The sequence below is a fragment of the Bubalus kerabau genome, chromosome 1 (genome assembly GCF_029407905.1).
Source record: "Bubalus kerabau isolate K-KA32 ecotype Philippines breed swamp buffalo chromosome 1, PCC_UOA_SB_1v2, whole genome shotgun sequence".
NCBI lineage: Eukaryota > Metazoa > Chordata > Mammalia > Artiodactyla > Bovidae > Bubalus > Bubalus kerabau.
In genome coordinates, this window is record NC_073624.1 from 2,588,272 (window position 1) to 2,600,979 (window position 12,708).

The 12,708-nt window shown below is 46.3% G+C and overlaps 1 long non-coding RNA gene across 1 annotated transcript; it reads left to right on the top strand.

Moving 5' to 3' along the window:
- Nucleotides 1-409: 409 nt before the first annotated feature.
- On the top strand, nt 410-11,020 carry LOC129641285 (uncharacterized). The gene is made up of 3 exons (XR_008709289.1): nt 410-766; nt 3,460-3,689; nt 10,890-11,020. It is a non-coding gene; the product is annotated as an uncharacterized LOC129641285 (long non-coding RNA).
- Nucleotides 11,021-12,708: the final 1,688 nt, after the last annotated feature.

Below are 12,708 nucleotides of genomic sequence, written 5' to 3' on the forward strand. Positions count from 1 at the left end.
GTGTTCTGCTGACCCTTGGAAGGAGGGGACGCGTGCCCCGCAGGAACTCGGGCTCCACATCTTCCCCATGGGGAAGTGCCCAAACAGACAGGCCACTCCAGAGACCGCGCTGCAGACTGGCCACTCCCCCGACATCCTGGGGGAGGCTCTTGCAGCTGAGCTTGGGCAGAAACTTCACTTGGGGCTGTCGCGGCTTAGACAGAGGCCCCTGAAAGATACCTCGGTGTCTCAACCCCAGGGACCTGGGAATGCGACTTTATTTGGGAAGGAGATCTTTGCAGATGTAACAAGCTTGAGGATCTCCAGACAAGATCATCCCGGTTTAGGGTGTGTGTAGGCTTCCCAGGTGGCGCAGTGGTAAAGAATCTGCCTGCCAATGCAGGAGACATAAGAGACAGGGGCTGCTTAATCCCTGGGTCGGGAAGATCCCCTGGAGAAGGAAACGACAACCCGCTCTGGTATTCTTGCCTGGAAAAGCCCATGGACAGAAGAGCCTGGTCGGCTACTGTGCGTGAGGCCATAAACAGCTGGACGTGACTGAGCACACGCGCTTACACCCAAACCTCTACGGGGGACAGGCAGAGGGAGATTTGAGACACACACAGGGACGAAGCCGCGTGAAGAGGGAGGTAGGAATCGGGTGACGCTCACAAACCAAAGATCATCTGAAGCCTCTGCAGGGAGCGTGGTCCTGTCAACACCTCGAGTTCCGACTTCTGGGCTCCTGACGGTGAGGGAGTGAACGCCTGCTGCTTCTGGCTACCAGGTTTGTGATGAATCATTACCGCAGCCCCAGGGACACTCACGCGGGGACTTGATTCATTAGCAGCAGCTTATTAATAAAAACACGGGTTCGAATTGTTCAAAGTTGGGGCATTTCGTGCTGCCATCTGGAGATGTTTGTGGAGCCACCTCGGTTGATCTGAAATAAGATGAGGAATTGGGGGCATGTCTGTGGCCGAGTGGACGGAGGCCACCCCTCCAGGGTTTGGGCCTTAAATGTGGGAGGGGTCCACAGCCAGAAGGACCCTCGTTCACGTTGGTGGACCTTCTCTTCCACCTGGACGTTTACACGACAGTTTTCTTTATCTTTGTCATTTACAAATTTCACTGAAAGGGTCTCGTTTTGAGCTCAGCGTAATCAGCTCTTTCTAACTGACGAATGAGCCTTTTTTTTTTTTTTTTTTTTTTTTTTTTTCAAAAAGAAAGCACACTTTCCACACCTCCCATTTTTGCTGGATTCTGCATCTTCAGATCTCTGGCCGGACACATCCGTTGCCTGCACACTGGCTCTCTGACCTCCGTCCACCACCCTGGAAGCTTCTCCCGTTCTTCCCGCCTCTCCCGTCATTTCCTATCCAAACAGGAACGATAATGAGCAGCTTCCCAGGGGCCGCCAGCCTGTCAGGCTCTGTGTTTTACGCCAGGGTAGTTATTATTGTCAGATCTGTAGATGAAGCAAGCCGGGAACAGAGAGGTTAGGTAAACCGCCCCAGGTCAACCAGCTCGTCGTGAAACAGAATCCTCAAAGGAAGTCTTCTTAGTCTCTGAGGATGAGCAGAATTGGCCATGCCCCCGCCCATCCGCACAGATGGCCCATCCCATTCTGAGCATCATCTCTCTCGGTCCTTTTGGAAACTCGAATCCCAGTGGTCCAGGGGAGAAACCTCCGCAGGGCAGCAGGGTTTGTGTCAGGAGGAGCAGGACCCCCTGAGGGACATGAGATCACTCTGTCTGCAGAGAGCACGTCCCAGCTCATCCCAGGTAATTAACAAGACCCTCAGCCTCCAAGTCCTGCCGGCTGCACACATTCTAAAACATTCTAAACCTTGAACACGTCAGACACTGGCAAAAAACAAAAGCACCACCCAAGCAATCGCTTAGAAATCCAACCTGTTTTTTTTTTCCTTTCCCAAGCTGAAGCCTGTCCACACACTTCAGTGCTTTTACAGCCTTTATTAAGAGAAGTGAGAACTCAGTCTATTTGATTTATAATTGAAAATCATAAACTACAGCATTCACCTGCTGTTCCCAGGCACTGGTGAAATGATACAAGGCTATTTCATCACTCAGCCTGGTAATTGGCGTGAGCCGGCATCAGTATGCACCGCGGCGTTCCCAGAGGCCCACTAACAAGTTGATACAACTGCACAGGCTGGAGAGCAGAAATTTAGTAAAAACATTATTTCGTGCTGATTTGTGCTCTAACTCCCGCTTTGTGAAGAGTCACCGGGACGCACAAGGGACCTTCATTAGTAGGGGCAGGAGGAGGCGCCAGCCAGGGTCTGGGGTGGATGCGTTGCCCCCATCCTGGGCAGCAGGTGGACCCTGCAATCCAAGCACACCCTCACCATGCCGGGAGTGGAGCCCATGAGGTCCAGGCAGCCACAGAGACACAGACACCACCCCAGGGACCCTCCTCTGGGGTCTGCGGGCACCACCAGCCCCAGAAGGGCTGGTCTGCTGCTGGGCGTGGTCCTGCCTCGGCCAGTGGGTCCTCAGAACACAGAGCAAACTCAGACGCCAGCCCTGCCTCCCCTCAGAGCTCCCGGGCTTGGGGCAGGGGTGTTGGGGATCCATCGCAGCAGAGGAAATGGAAGGAACCATCCAGACAAACAGCTGAAGGTACGGTCAGATCACCTTGACCTTGTTGTCCCAGAATCTCCGTGAGCACGTCACGACCGCCATCAGCTGAGCCCAGCCTGACCCCTAGGAGCTGGGTACAGGAGGGTTAACCAGACACCAGAACCTTCCGGTGTTGCTGGGTGGCAGCATTGGGCACTGCCCGTCAGAAATCTTCCCTGGCCCTCGGCAGAGATGCAGACCCGGAGAAGGGACGTATGGACCCTGGAGGGGAGGGCGAGAGGGCGGGACAAACGGGAGAGCAGCAAAACACACATGCCACCGTGTAACGGAGCAGGGCATGGCAGCCCGCTCCAGTGTTCTTGCCTGGAGAGCCCCATGCAGAGGAACCTGGCGGGCCCCCGTCCATGGGGTTGCAAGAGTCGGGCATGACTTGGTGATTAAACCAGCACCACCACCGTGTGTAAAATAGACAGCCAGAGGGAATTTGCTGTATGACTCAGCGAACTCAAACCGGGGCTCTGTGCCAACCTAGAGGGGTGGGGTGGGTGGGAGGTGGGAGGGAGGTTCAAGAGGGAGGGGACGTGGCTGAGTCACGTTGCTGTATGGCAGAAACTAACACGATATTGCAAAGCACTTATCCTTCAACTGGAATAAGTTAATTCTTTTAAAAAGAAAATAAATAAATAAATCCACTTCGTACCTCAAAAAAAAAAAAAAAGCCCTCACTTGTCCAATAACATCCCAGTAGAAGCCTTTGAACACTTTTTTAATTGATAAAAAGAGAAATGACACCAGTCTTGTATTATGTACACCTACGGATCAAGCATTTTTGCTTTATTATCTCATTTTTTTTCAATTTTGGTTTTTAAAAAGTCAACATGGAGCAAAATTGCTGTCTATTGGCTGACAGCTGTATGAGCTTGCACACCCGTGGAGATTCCTGTGACCGCCGCCACGCCCAGAGTGGAGAGCAGCCTCCTCACCAGGACGCCCCTGGAGCCCTGTCTTCCCAGTGACACACCCTGCACCCTGTTGGCATCTCCCGCCCCATCCTGGTCATTCTGGATCAGCTTTCCCGGATTCTCTGGAGAAGTGTACAAGTGGTATGTGGTCCATATTCACTCACTTCTTAATTGCCAAATCATGTTTCATTGTATGGGCATAGCAGTCTGTTTATCCACTCACCAGCTAAAGGACCCTGGGCTGTTTCCACTTGCCAACGATTATGAATAAACCACTGTAAACCTTCGTGCTATGTGGAGCTTTTGTGGCTCTGCAATAATTATCTAGGAGTGGAATTGATGGGTCATGCATAAATGTGCGTTTACTTTGGCAGGAAACTGTCAAGCTTTTTGCAGAAGGGCTGCGTGTACTATTTCTCATTCCCACCAGCAAAGTGTGTGTGAGTTCCAGTTGCTCACAGCCTCACCAGCAATTGCTGTTGTCAGATTTCTTAATTTTAACCTTTGTCACAGGTGTGTTGGCAGCATCTCATTGGGATTTTCATTTGCATTTCCCTGATGGCGATCCAGGTTGAGTATCTCTTCGTGGGTGCATTTCCCGTCAGTGTATGCTCTCTGAGGAAGAGTTTCTCTTCCCCACCGGGCTTGTTTCTAACAGCTGACTTTTGCAAGCTCTTTGCATGTTCCCGAAACAAGTCCTTTTATCTGATACGTGATTTGCAAAGACTTTCTCCCAGTTTGCAGCTTACTTTTTCATCCTCTGAACAGGGGTCTTCTACAGAGCAAAAGCGTTTTAGTTTGATGAAATCCTGTGTATTTTTCTCTTTAGATCATGTTTTGGGAATTTCTTGCATAACAGGCTGCAAATATTGACTCCAGTTTTTACCTTCTAAAAATTGTTTACTTGTATGTTTAGATCTATGACCCTTTAAGGGTTTTTATATGGGGCATAAAGTTTAATTCCAGATCTTTTTTGGATATGAATGCCCAAATGTTCCAACACTGTTTGTTAAAACTTCTCCTCCCTCCTTTGCACCGTGGCAAGCACCACTGGGACATGTTTCTGTGCGTCTGGTTCCTACTCTGTCCTCCTGGTCTGTGTGGTCACCCATTTGTCACACCTCAGTCTTGACTACTGTAGCTTTATGGTAAACCACACCACGCTGCGTGTGAAGGCACAGTCCCCTGACCAGGGTTGGAACCTGCGTCCCCTGCCTTGGAAGGGAGATTCTTAACCACTGGACCGCCAGGGAGGTCCCATGTGGTAAGTCTTAGAATCAGCTAATCCCCTTCTTCCAAATTGATTCTTCTCTTTAAAAGGTGTTTTGGTTATTCTAATTCCTTTGGTTTTCCATACACGACTAAAAAAAAAAAATTGGCTGTACCCTGCAGCTGGTGGGCTCTTAGTTCCCCGACCAGGGATTGAACCTGGGCCTTTGGCAGTGAGAGATGAGAGTCCCAACCACTGGACCACCAGAGAATTCCCTTCCATGTATATTTTTCAGTCTGTTTGTCTATGTCCACAACAGAAGAATCCTGCTGGGATATTTGTTGAAATTACAGTAAATCTATACGTCTGTTTTGAAAGAATTTAAACCTTAGCTACGTTGAGTCCTCCCATCCACAAACAGTTCCTCTCTCCGCCTATCTAGATCTTTGATTTCTTACATGCATGGATCGTGGTTTTCAGTATATTGATCCTGTATGTTTTGTTAGATTTAAAGCCCAGTATCTCATACTTTATGGAAATGTTTTAAATGGCATCATTTCTATTAATTTTGGTTTCAAAGCATCCCTTGAAAGCACGTCAAATATTTACTTTTCGTCTGTTGGCCTTTGTTTCCTTGTTGTTACTGTTCAGTCGCTCAGTGTGTCCGACTCTTTGTGACCCCGTGGGCAGCAGCACGCCAGGCTTCCCCGCCCTCTGCTGTCTCCCAGAGCCTGCTCAAACTCGTGACCATCGAGTCGGTGATGCCATCCAACCAGCTCATCCTCTGTCGTCCCCTTCTCCTCCCACCTTCAATCTTTCCCAGCATCAGGGTCTTTTCCAAAGAGTCAATTCTTCACATCCGGTGGCCAAAGTATTGGAGTTTCAGCTTCAGCAACAGTCCTTCCAATGAAGACTCAGGATTGATTTCCTTTAGGGTTGGCTGGTTTGATCTTGCAGTCCAGGCCCAGCACCACGATTTGAAAGCATCACTTCTTCGGTGCTCAGTCTTACACAACTCATTCACTCTGTGTGCGTGCGTGCTAACTTTTCTGTTGATTCCTCGGGATTTGTACACAATCAGATCACATGCAAATAGCTACCGTCTTGTTTCTTTCTTTCCAGCCTGCATGTCTTTACTTCTTTTCCTTGCTTTCAGGTACTGCCTGGCAGTTTCAGTCCTGTGTTAATTAGAAGTGGTGCACGTGGGCATTTTTGTCTCCGTGCTGATCTTGAGGAGGAAAGCGTTGACTCTTTCACCATAACTGTGATGTTAGCAGCAGGTTTGGAGGACACTCTTTCAGATCGTGTGGTTTTTCCTTTTAGTCTTTAGTATTCTGCATTAGGGGCTTCCCAGGTGGTTCAGCACTCAAGAACCCGGCTGCCAATGCAGAAGACACAGGAGATGCATGTTCGATCCCTGGGTCAGGAAGATCCCCTGGAGAAGGAAATAGCAACCCACTCCAGTATTCTTCCCTGGAGAATCCCATGGACGGAGGAACCTGGTGGGCTACAGTCCATGGGGTCTCAAAGAGTTGGCATGACTAAGTGACTAAATGAAAGCAACATTCTGGATTAAAGTGATTAGGTTTTGAATGTTGAACATGTCTTTCTATATTTGGGGGACTCAATTTACTATTTTGTTGGCATTTTAAGTCTCTGTTCATGAAAGATATTGATCTTTTTTCATACTCTCCTTTTTTATCAGAGTAGGTCTGGCCTCATAAAATGAATTAGGAAGTGGTCCTTCCTCGTTTACTGTCTGGGGAAAAAGAATTACATAGAGATAGTGTTACTTTGTCTTTAAATGTTTGACAGAATTCACCAGTGAAATCATCGAGGCTTGGGTATCTGTTTTTCTCTGTTTCTTTGAGAGATTTTAAACAATAAATTCAATTTCTTTGATGGATATGGGACTCTTCAGGTTATCTATTTCTTCTTGAGTGAGTTATGGCACTTTGTGGCTTTGGCGGAATTGATCCATTTCATCAAAGTTGTCAAATGTACGTGTGTGCAGTTCCTTGTAGCGTTTTCTTATTAACCTTTAAATGTCTGTGGAGTGTGCAGTTGAGAGCCCCTCTGTGTTCAAACTGGTCGTGTGTCTTCCCTCTGTCTCTCTCGCTTTCTTTTCCTCCCTCCTTTCTTCCTGACTCCCTCTCTTCCTTCCTCTCTTCGTTTCCCAATCTGGCTACAATTTTACCCATTTACTGACTTTTTTAAAACTTTGGTTTCATTCCTTTCTGTTTGCAATGCTATTGTTTTCCACTGCACTATTATTATTCCCTTTCTTCTCCTCATTTTGGGTTTGCTTCTCTTTTCTGTAGTCTTAAGGTAGAAACTTGCATTTTTTTATTCTCAGCATTTCTTCCTTCCTCCTATAAACTTTTAGTGCCATGCATTTCCCTCCAAATGTGTTATTAGCCGCATCCCACTAGTTTAACATGTGGCTTTTATGTTGCACCTTCATTTTGTTCGGTTGGAAGTATTTTTCAGTTTCCCGTTCTTCTTTGACCCATGTCTTACAAGTACACTTCACCATTGTCAAATGTCTGAAGATTTACCAGCTGTCTTCTGTCAATTCCTAATTCTGTTCCATTTTGTTCAGAGAACATACTTTGCATGATTTCAAGTCTTATAAATGTATTGAGATTTGTTTTATGATTAGACTAAAGCCTATCTGGTGACATAGTCCCTGTGCTCTTGAAAAGAATATATATTCTTCTGACGTTGGTTAAAGTATTATTTAAACAGTGTAAACACTGTTTGTAAACACGTATGGATGTGAGAGTTGGACTGTGAAGAAGGCTGAGCGCTGAAGAATTGATGCTTTTGAACTGTGGTGTTGGAGAAGACTCTTGAGAGTCCCTTGGACTATAAAGAGATCCAACCAGTCCATTCTGAAGGAGATCAGCCCTGAGATTTCTTTGGAAGGAATGATGCTAAAGCTGAAACTCCAGTACTTTGGCCACCTCATGTGAAGAGTTGACTCATTGGAAAAGATTCTGATGCTGATCTAAAGATCCATTTGGTTGATGATGTTCTCAGTCTTTTAGGTCCTTGCTGGTTTTCTATTTGCTCCATCAATTCCTGACAAGGGACTGTGTTGAAGTTTACAATACAAATGCCAATTTGTCTATTTTTTTCAGTTCTATTTTATCAGCTCTATTTTTATCAGTTTTTGCTTCATTTATTTTGAAGCTCTATTTTCTAAGACTGTTACATCTGTAGATAGGGCCTTTTATTACTATGTAGCATCCCTTTTTGTCCCTGACACTGTCCTTTGCTCTAAGGTCTACGTGGCCTGGTATCAAGATGATCATCCCATGCTTCTTTAGATTAGAGAGTAGGTGCCGGAGGGGGCTTTCCATGTGGCTCAGTGGAAAAGAATCTCTCTGCCAATCCAGGAGACACAGGAGATGTGAGTTTGATCTCTGGGTCAGGAAAATTTCCTGGAGGGGGAAATAGCAACACACTTCAGTGTTCTTGCCTGGAAAACCGCATGGACAGAGGAGCCTGATGGGCTACAGTCCACAGGGTCACAGAGTTGGACGTGACTGAGTGACTGAGCACGCTGTGTCTTTATAGATTGTATTATCAATTGTTTTTAACTCACCTGTATCATTATCATTTTTGAAAGGGCATATCACTATGTCTTTTTTTATCAATTCTGATAACCTCTAACTTTAAAAAGATAGAACTTATTATGACATTAATCCTTTTAAGTCTTTATTGAATTTGTTGCAATACTGCTCCTGTTTCATGCTTTGGATTTTGGCCCTGAGGCACGTGGGCTCTTGAACCTGCACCCCTTGCATTGGAAACTCGGAGTCTCAGCCCCTGGACCACCAGGGAAGTCCCCCCTAATGCTTATTTTCTAATTCACTAATTTTTACAGCATTATTGAAGCCTTATTGAAATGTATGTCAAACATCTTGAAATTCACGCATTTAAAGCACACGACTCCTGGGTTCTCAGTAGATTCACAGTGAGTAGTCCTCAGAGCAGTCTGAGTCCAGAATGTTCTCAGCACTCCAGAAAGAAACCCCACACTCAGTGGCTCGCAGCCCGCCCCCACTCCCCCGACCTCGGCCCAGGAAACCGCGGCTTCACTGTCTGTCTCTGTGGAGGGGCCTGTTCTGGACACTTCGCCTGCACCGTGTGGGTTTTATGACTGACTCCATCTCCATTGGCCTGGTTACATTCTGCTTCCCTCTCCTGCTTCCCTTTTTCTGAGTCAATTATTTTTATAGTTTTTTAGCATTTCATTTTATTCTGTCTGCTGAGGTTTTGACTATATCTTTTGTGGGGCTTTATTTTAGTAATTCAGTTCAGTTCAGTTCAGTCACTCAGTCGTGTCCGACTCTTTGCGACCCCATGAATCGCAGCACGCCAGGCCTCCCTGTCCATCACCAGCTCCCAGAGTTCACTCAGACTCACATCCATCGAGTCGGTGATGCCATCCAGCCATCTCATCCTCTGTCATCCCCTTCTCCTCCTGCCCCCAATCGCTCCCAGCATCAGAATCTTTTCCAATGAGTCAACTCTTCGCATGAGGTGGCCAAAGTACTGGAGTTTCAGCTTTAGCATCATTCCTTCCAAAGAAATCCCAGGGCTGATCTCCTTCAGAATGGACTGGTTGGATCTCCTTGCAGTCCAAGGGACTCTCAAGAGTCTTCTCCAACACCACAGTTCAAAAGCATCAATTCTTCAGCACTCAGCCTTCTTCACAGTCCAACTCTCACATCCATATGTGACCACTGGAAAAACCATAGCCTAGATTAGATGGACCTTTGTTGGCAAAGTAATGTCTCTGCTTTTCAATATGCTATCTAGGTTGGTCATAACTTTTCTTCCAAGGAGTAAGCGTCTTTTAATTTCATGGCTGCAGTCAACATCTGCAGTGATTTTGGAGCCCCCAAAAATAAAGTCTGACACTGTTTCCCCATCTACTGTAGGAATTATTAACACAATGAACTTTTCACAGTCCATATAGAATCAGTATCTTGCCCCCTTCAGGTGGAATAGTAAACCCCAGCATCGTGCAGGCTCCTTTACACCATCTCTACATTGTATTATTTTCAGCAATTACATCTGCAATCCCTGGAAATCCCACCAGACATTATCATCTTTCCTTTGGTGGTCTTATTTTCAAGCATTTCAGAGAATAGTCTGTTTACCCCGAAAGTCATCATTTCCTTTGTTTTTCCTTTATTCCTGATATTCCAAATTTCCCTCCAGTATAATTTCCTTTATTCTGAAAAACTCCCTTCAGCCTTTCTATTAGAGCAGCTCTGTTGGCCACAAATTCCCTCAGGGCTCCTTTATCAGTCTTTTCTCACCTTTACTCTTAAAAGATACATTTTGCTGAATATAGCATTCTGGGTCGACAGTTCTTTCCTTTCATTTAAAACGTTTTTTAGATGTTATGTCAGTTCCTCCTGGCCTTCCCGTTTTTGTAGATGAAATCTGCAGTCACCTGAGCCATGACTTCCTTACACGTTATTTGGGGTCTCCCTGGCCACCTTCATTTTTCGCGTGTGTTTTTGGTTCTGGTTTCTAGTTTGGTGGTCGAGTTGTCTTCAGTTTACAGCAGTTCGGTTATGGTCAAGGATTTCTTTGAGTTTTTCTTCTTGGAGGTTCTAGAACCTGAAAGTTAATGTATGCCCCAGAGTTGGGGATTTTCAGCCAAATACTTTTTCAAATATTTTTTCCTGTACCTGTCCTTTTTCCTCTCTGGGGCTCTGAAGGCGCGAGTGTTGCAGCCGTTTTACTGTCCACTGACCTCGGAGTGTGTGCTCGCTGCTGCCAGAGCAGATCATTCCCATCGGCCTGCCTTCCAGTTCGCCCACCTTTCTTCTGTCATCTCCAGCCTGCTAGAGACGCCATCTGTGACATTTCTGCTTCTGTGATTATACGCTTCAGTTCTAAACTGCCACTTCATCCTTCTTCTCGGCTGCTCTTTCCTCACTGAGGCTTCTGAGCCTTCCCTTTGTTTCCAGAGTGTTTGCCCTTACTACATAAACCATGGTTTTTGAAGCATTTTTTCTAATAATGCCAATGTCTGTGTCACCTCAGCATTGATGTCTGTTGACTGACTTTTACTTTATAAATTATCTTTTCCCTATTGTTTCTAGGTACCAAATAATTTTGGATTGTGTCTTGGACTTTTTGACTACTACAAGACTCTAGGTCCAGTTTAAATGCTATGGATAATGTTGATGCTTTGTTTAGCTGGTAATTCACTATGTCCAGAATAAAGTTACGATGCTCTTTCTACAGGTTGTGGTTTCAACATTAGCTGTTTTCAAAGCCTTTGTGGCCCTCTTCAGACCTGCCCAGCTATTCAGCTGCCAGGTGGCCAGTTGGGGGCTTGGGCAGTACTGTATCCCGTAGTTTAGTTCTCAAAGTCCACGGTGTGCTCTTTAAGGTTAGATTCATGTACACATAGTACACACAACAGACTGCTTCCAAGTTGGGAAGGAGTACGTCAAGGCTGTATACTGTCACCTGCTTACTTAACTTCTATGCAGAGTACATCATGAGAAATGCTGGGCTAGATGAAGCACAAGCTGGATCGAGATTGCCAGAAGAAATATCAATAACCTCAGACACACAGATGACACCACCCTTATGGCAGAAAGCAAAGAGGAACTAAAGGCCCTCTCTATGAAAGTGAAAGAGGAGAATGAAAAAGTTGGCTTAAAACTCAACATTCAAAAAATGAAGATGATGGCATCTGATCACATCACTTCATGGCAAACAGATGGGGAAACAATGGAAACAGTGAGCGACTTTATTTTTTTGGGCTCCAAAATCACTGCAGATGTTGACTGTAGCCATGAAATTAAAAGATGCTTGCTCCTTAGAAGAAAAGCTATGACCAAGCTAGACAGCATATTAAAAAGCAGAGATATTACTTTGCCAACAGAGGCCCATCTAGTCAAAGCTATAGTTTTTCCAGTAGTCATGTATGGATGTGAGAGCTGGGCTATAAAGAAAGCTGGGTGCTGAAGAATCGATGCTTTTGAACTGTTGTATTGGAGAAGACTCTTGAGAATCCCATGGACTGCCAGGAGATCAAACCAGTCTATCTTATTCATTCGAAGTCCTGAATATTCATTGGAAGGACTGATGCTGAAGCTGAAGCTCCAATACTTTGGCCACTTGATGCAAAGAGCCGACTCATTGGAAAAGACCCAAAGATTGAAGGCAGGAGGAGAAGGCCGTGACAGAGGATGAGATGGTTGGATGGCATCACCGACTCGATGGAACACAACTGAGGGACAGAACAGTACTGAACTGAACACACAGCTTGGAGGGAAGCTGGGAGCTCACGCAATGCTATACAGGACAGTGGTCTTGACTTCCTTTCTCTTCATAACTACCCCACACTTTCTGGTTCTCTAGGGTCCCCTTTTGTAGCCGCCAAGCCAGAAACCTGGGGTTGCCCTTTTTCTGCCCTGCCATTTATTCTCCACAACTGCACTCGTGTCTGAGCCAAACACCAGGAGGGCAGAGAGGACGAAGCCATAGGAACTCACCTGTCGCTCTTAGGATCACCGCTAGCAGAGGGGAAATCGCCTCCTTGGGCCTATGACATGCCTGCTCAGCCCACCCACAACTGCCACGTTCCCCTGAGATTGTTGGACAGAAAGGAGAAGGAAAAAACAAACCAGTGGATCCCTCACTGCATCTAAGCCTCAAGAGTCTCCTTTTTGGTTCCTCACCCTAAACAGTAAAGGTTTCTCTGGAGGCTCTTTCTGTCCACGCCTGAGGTATGCATTCCTGTTTCACGCTGCCTTTAACACCAGTCTGGGAAACATCAGGGGGAAATAAAATGGGAAACTCGCCACCTGTTTGGCGCTGGTCTACTTCCTCCGCCTGCCTCCTGCCACGTCCCTCTCTGAGCATCACAGAAACTCCGTCCAGGTTCCAAATTTGCATTCCGTAGGA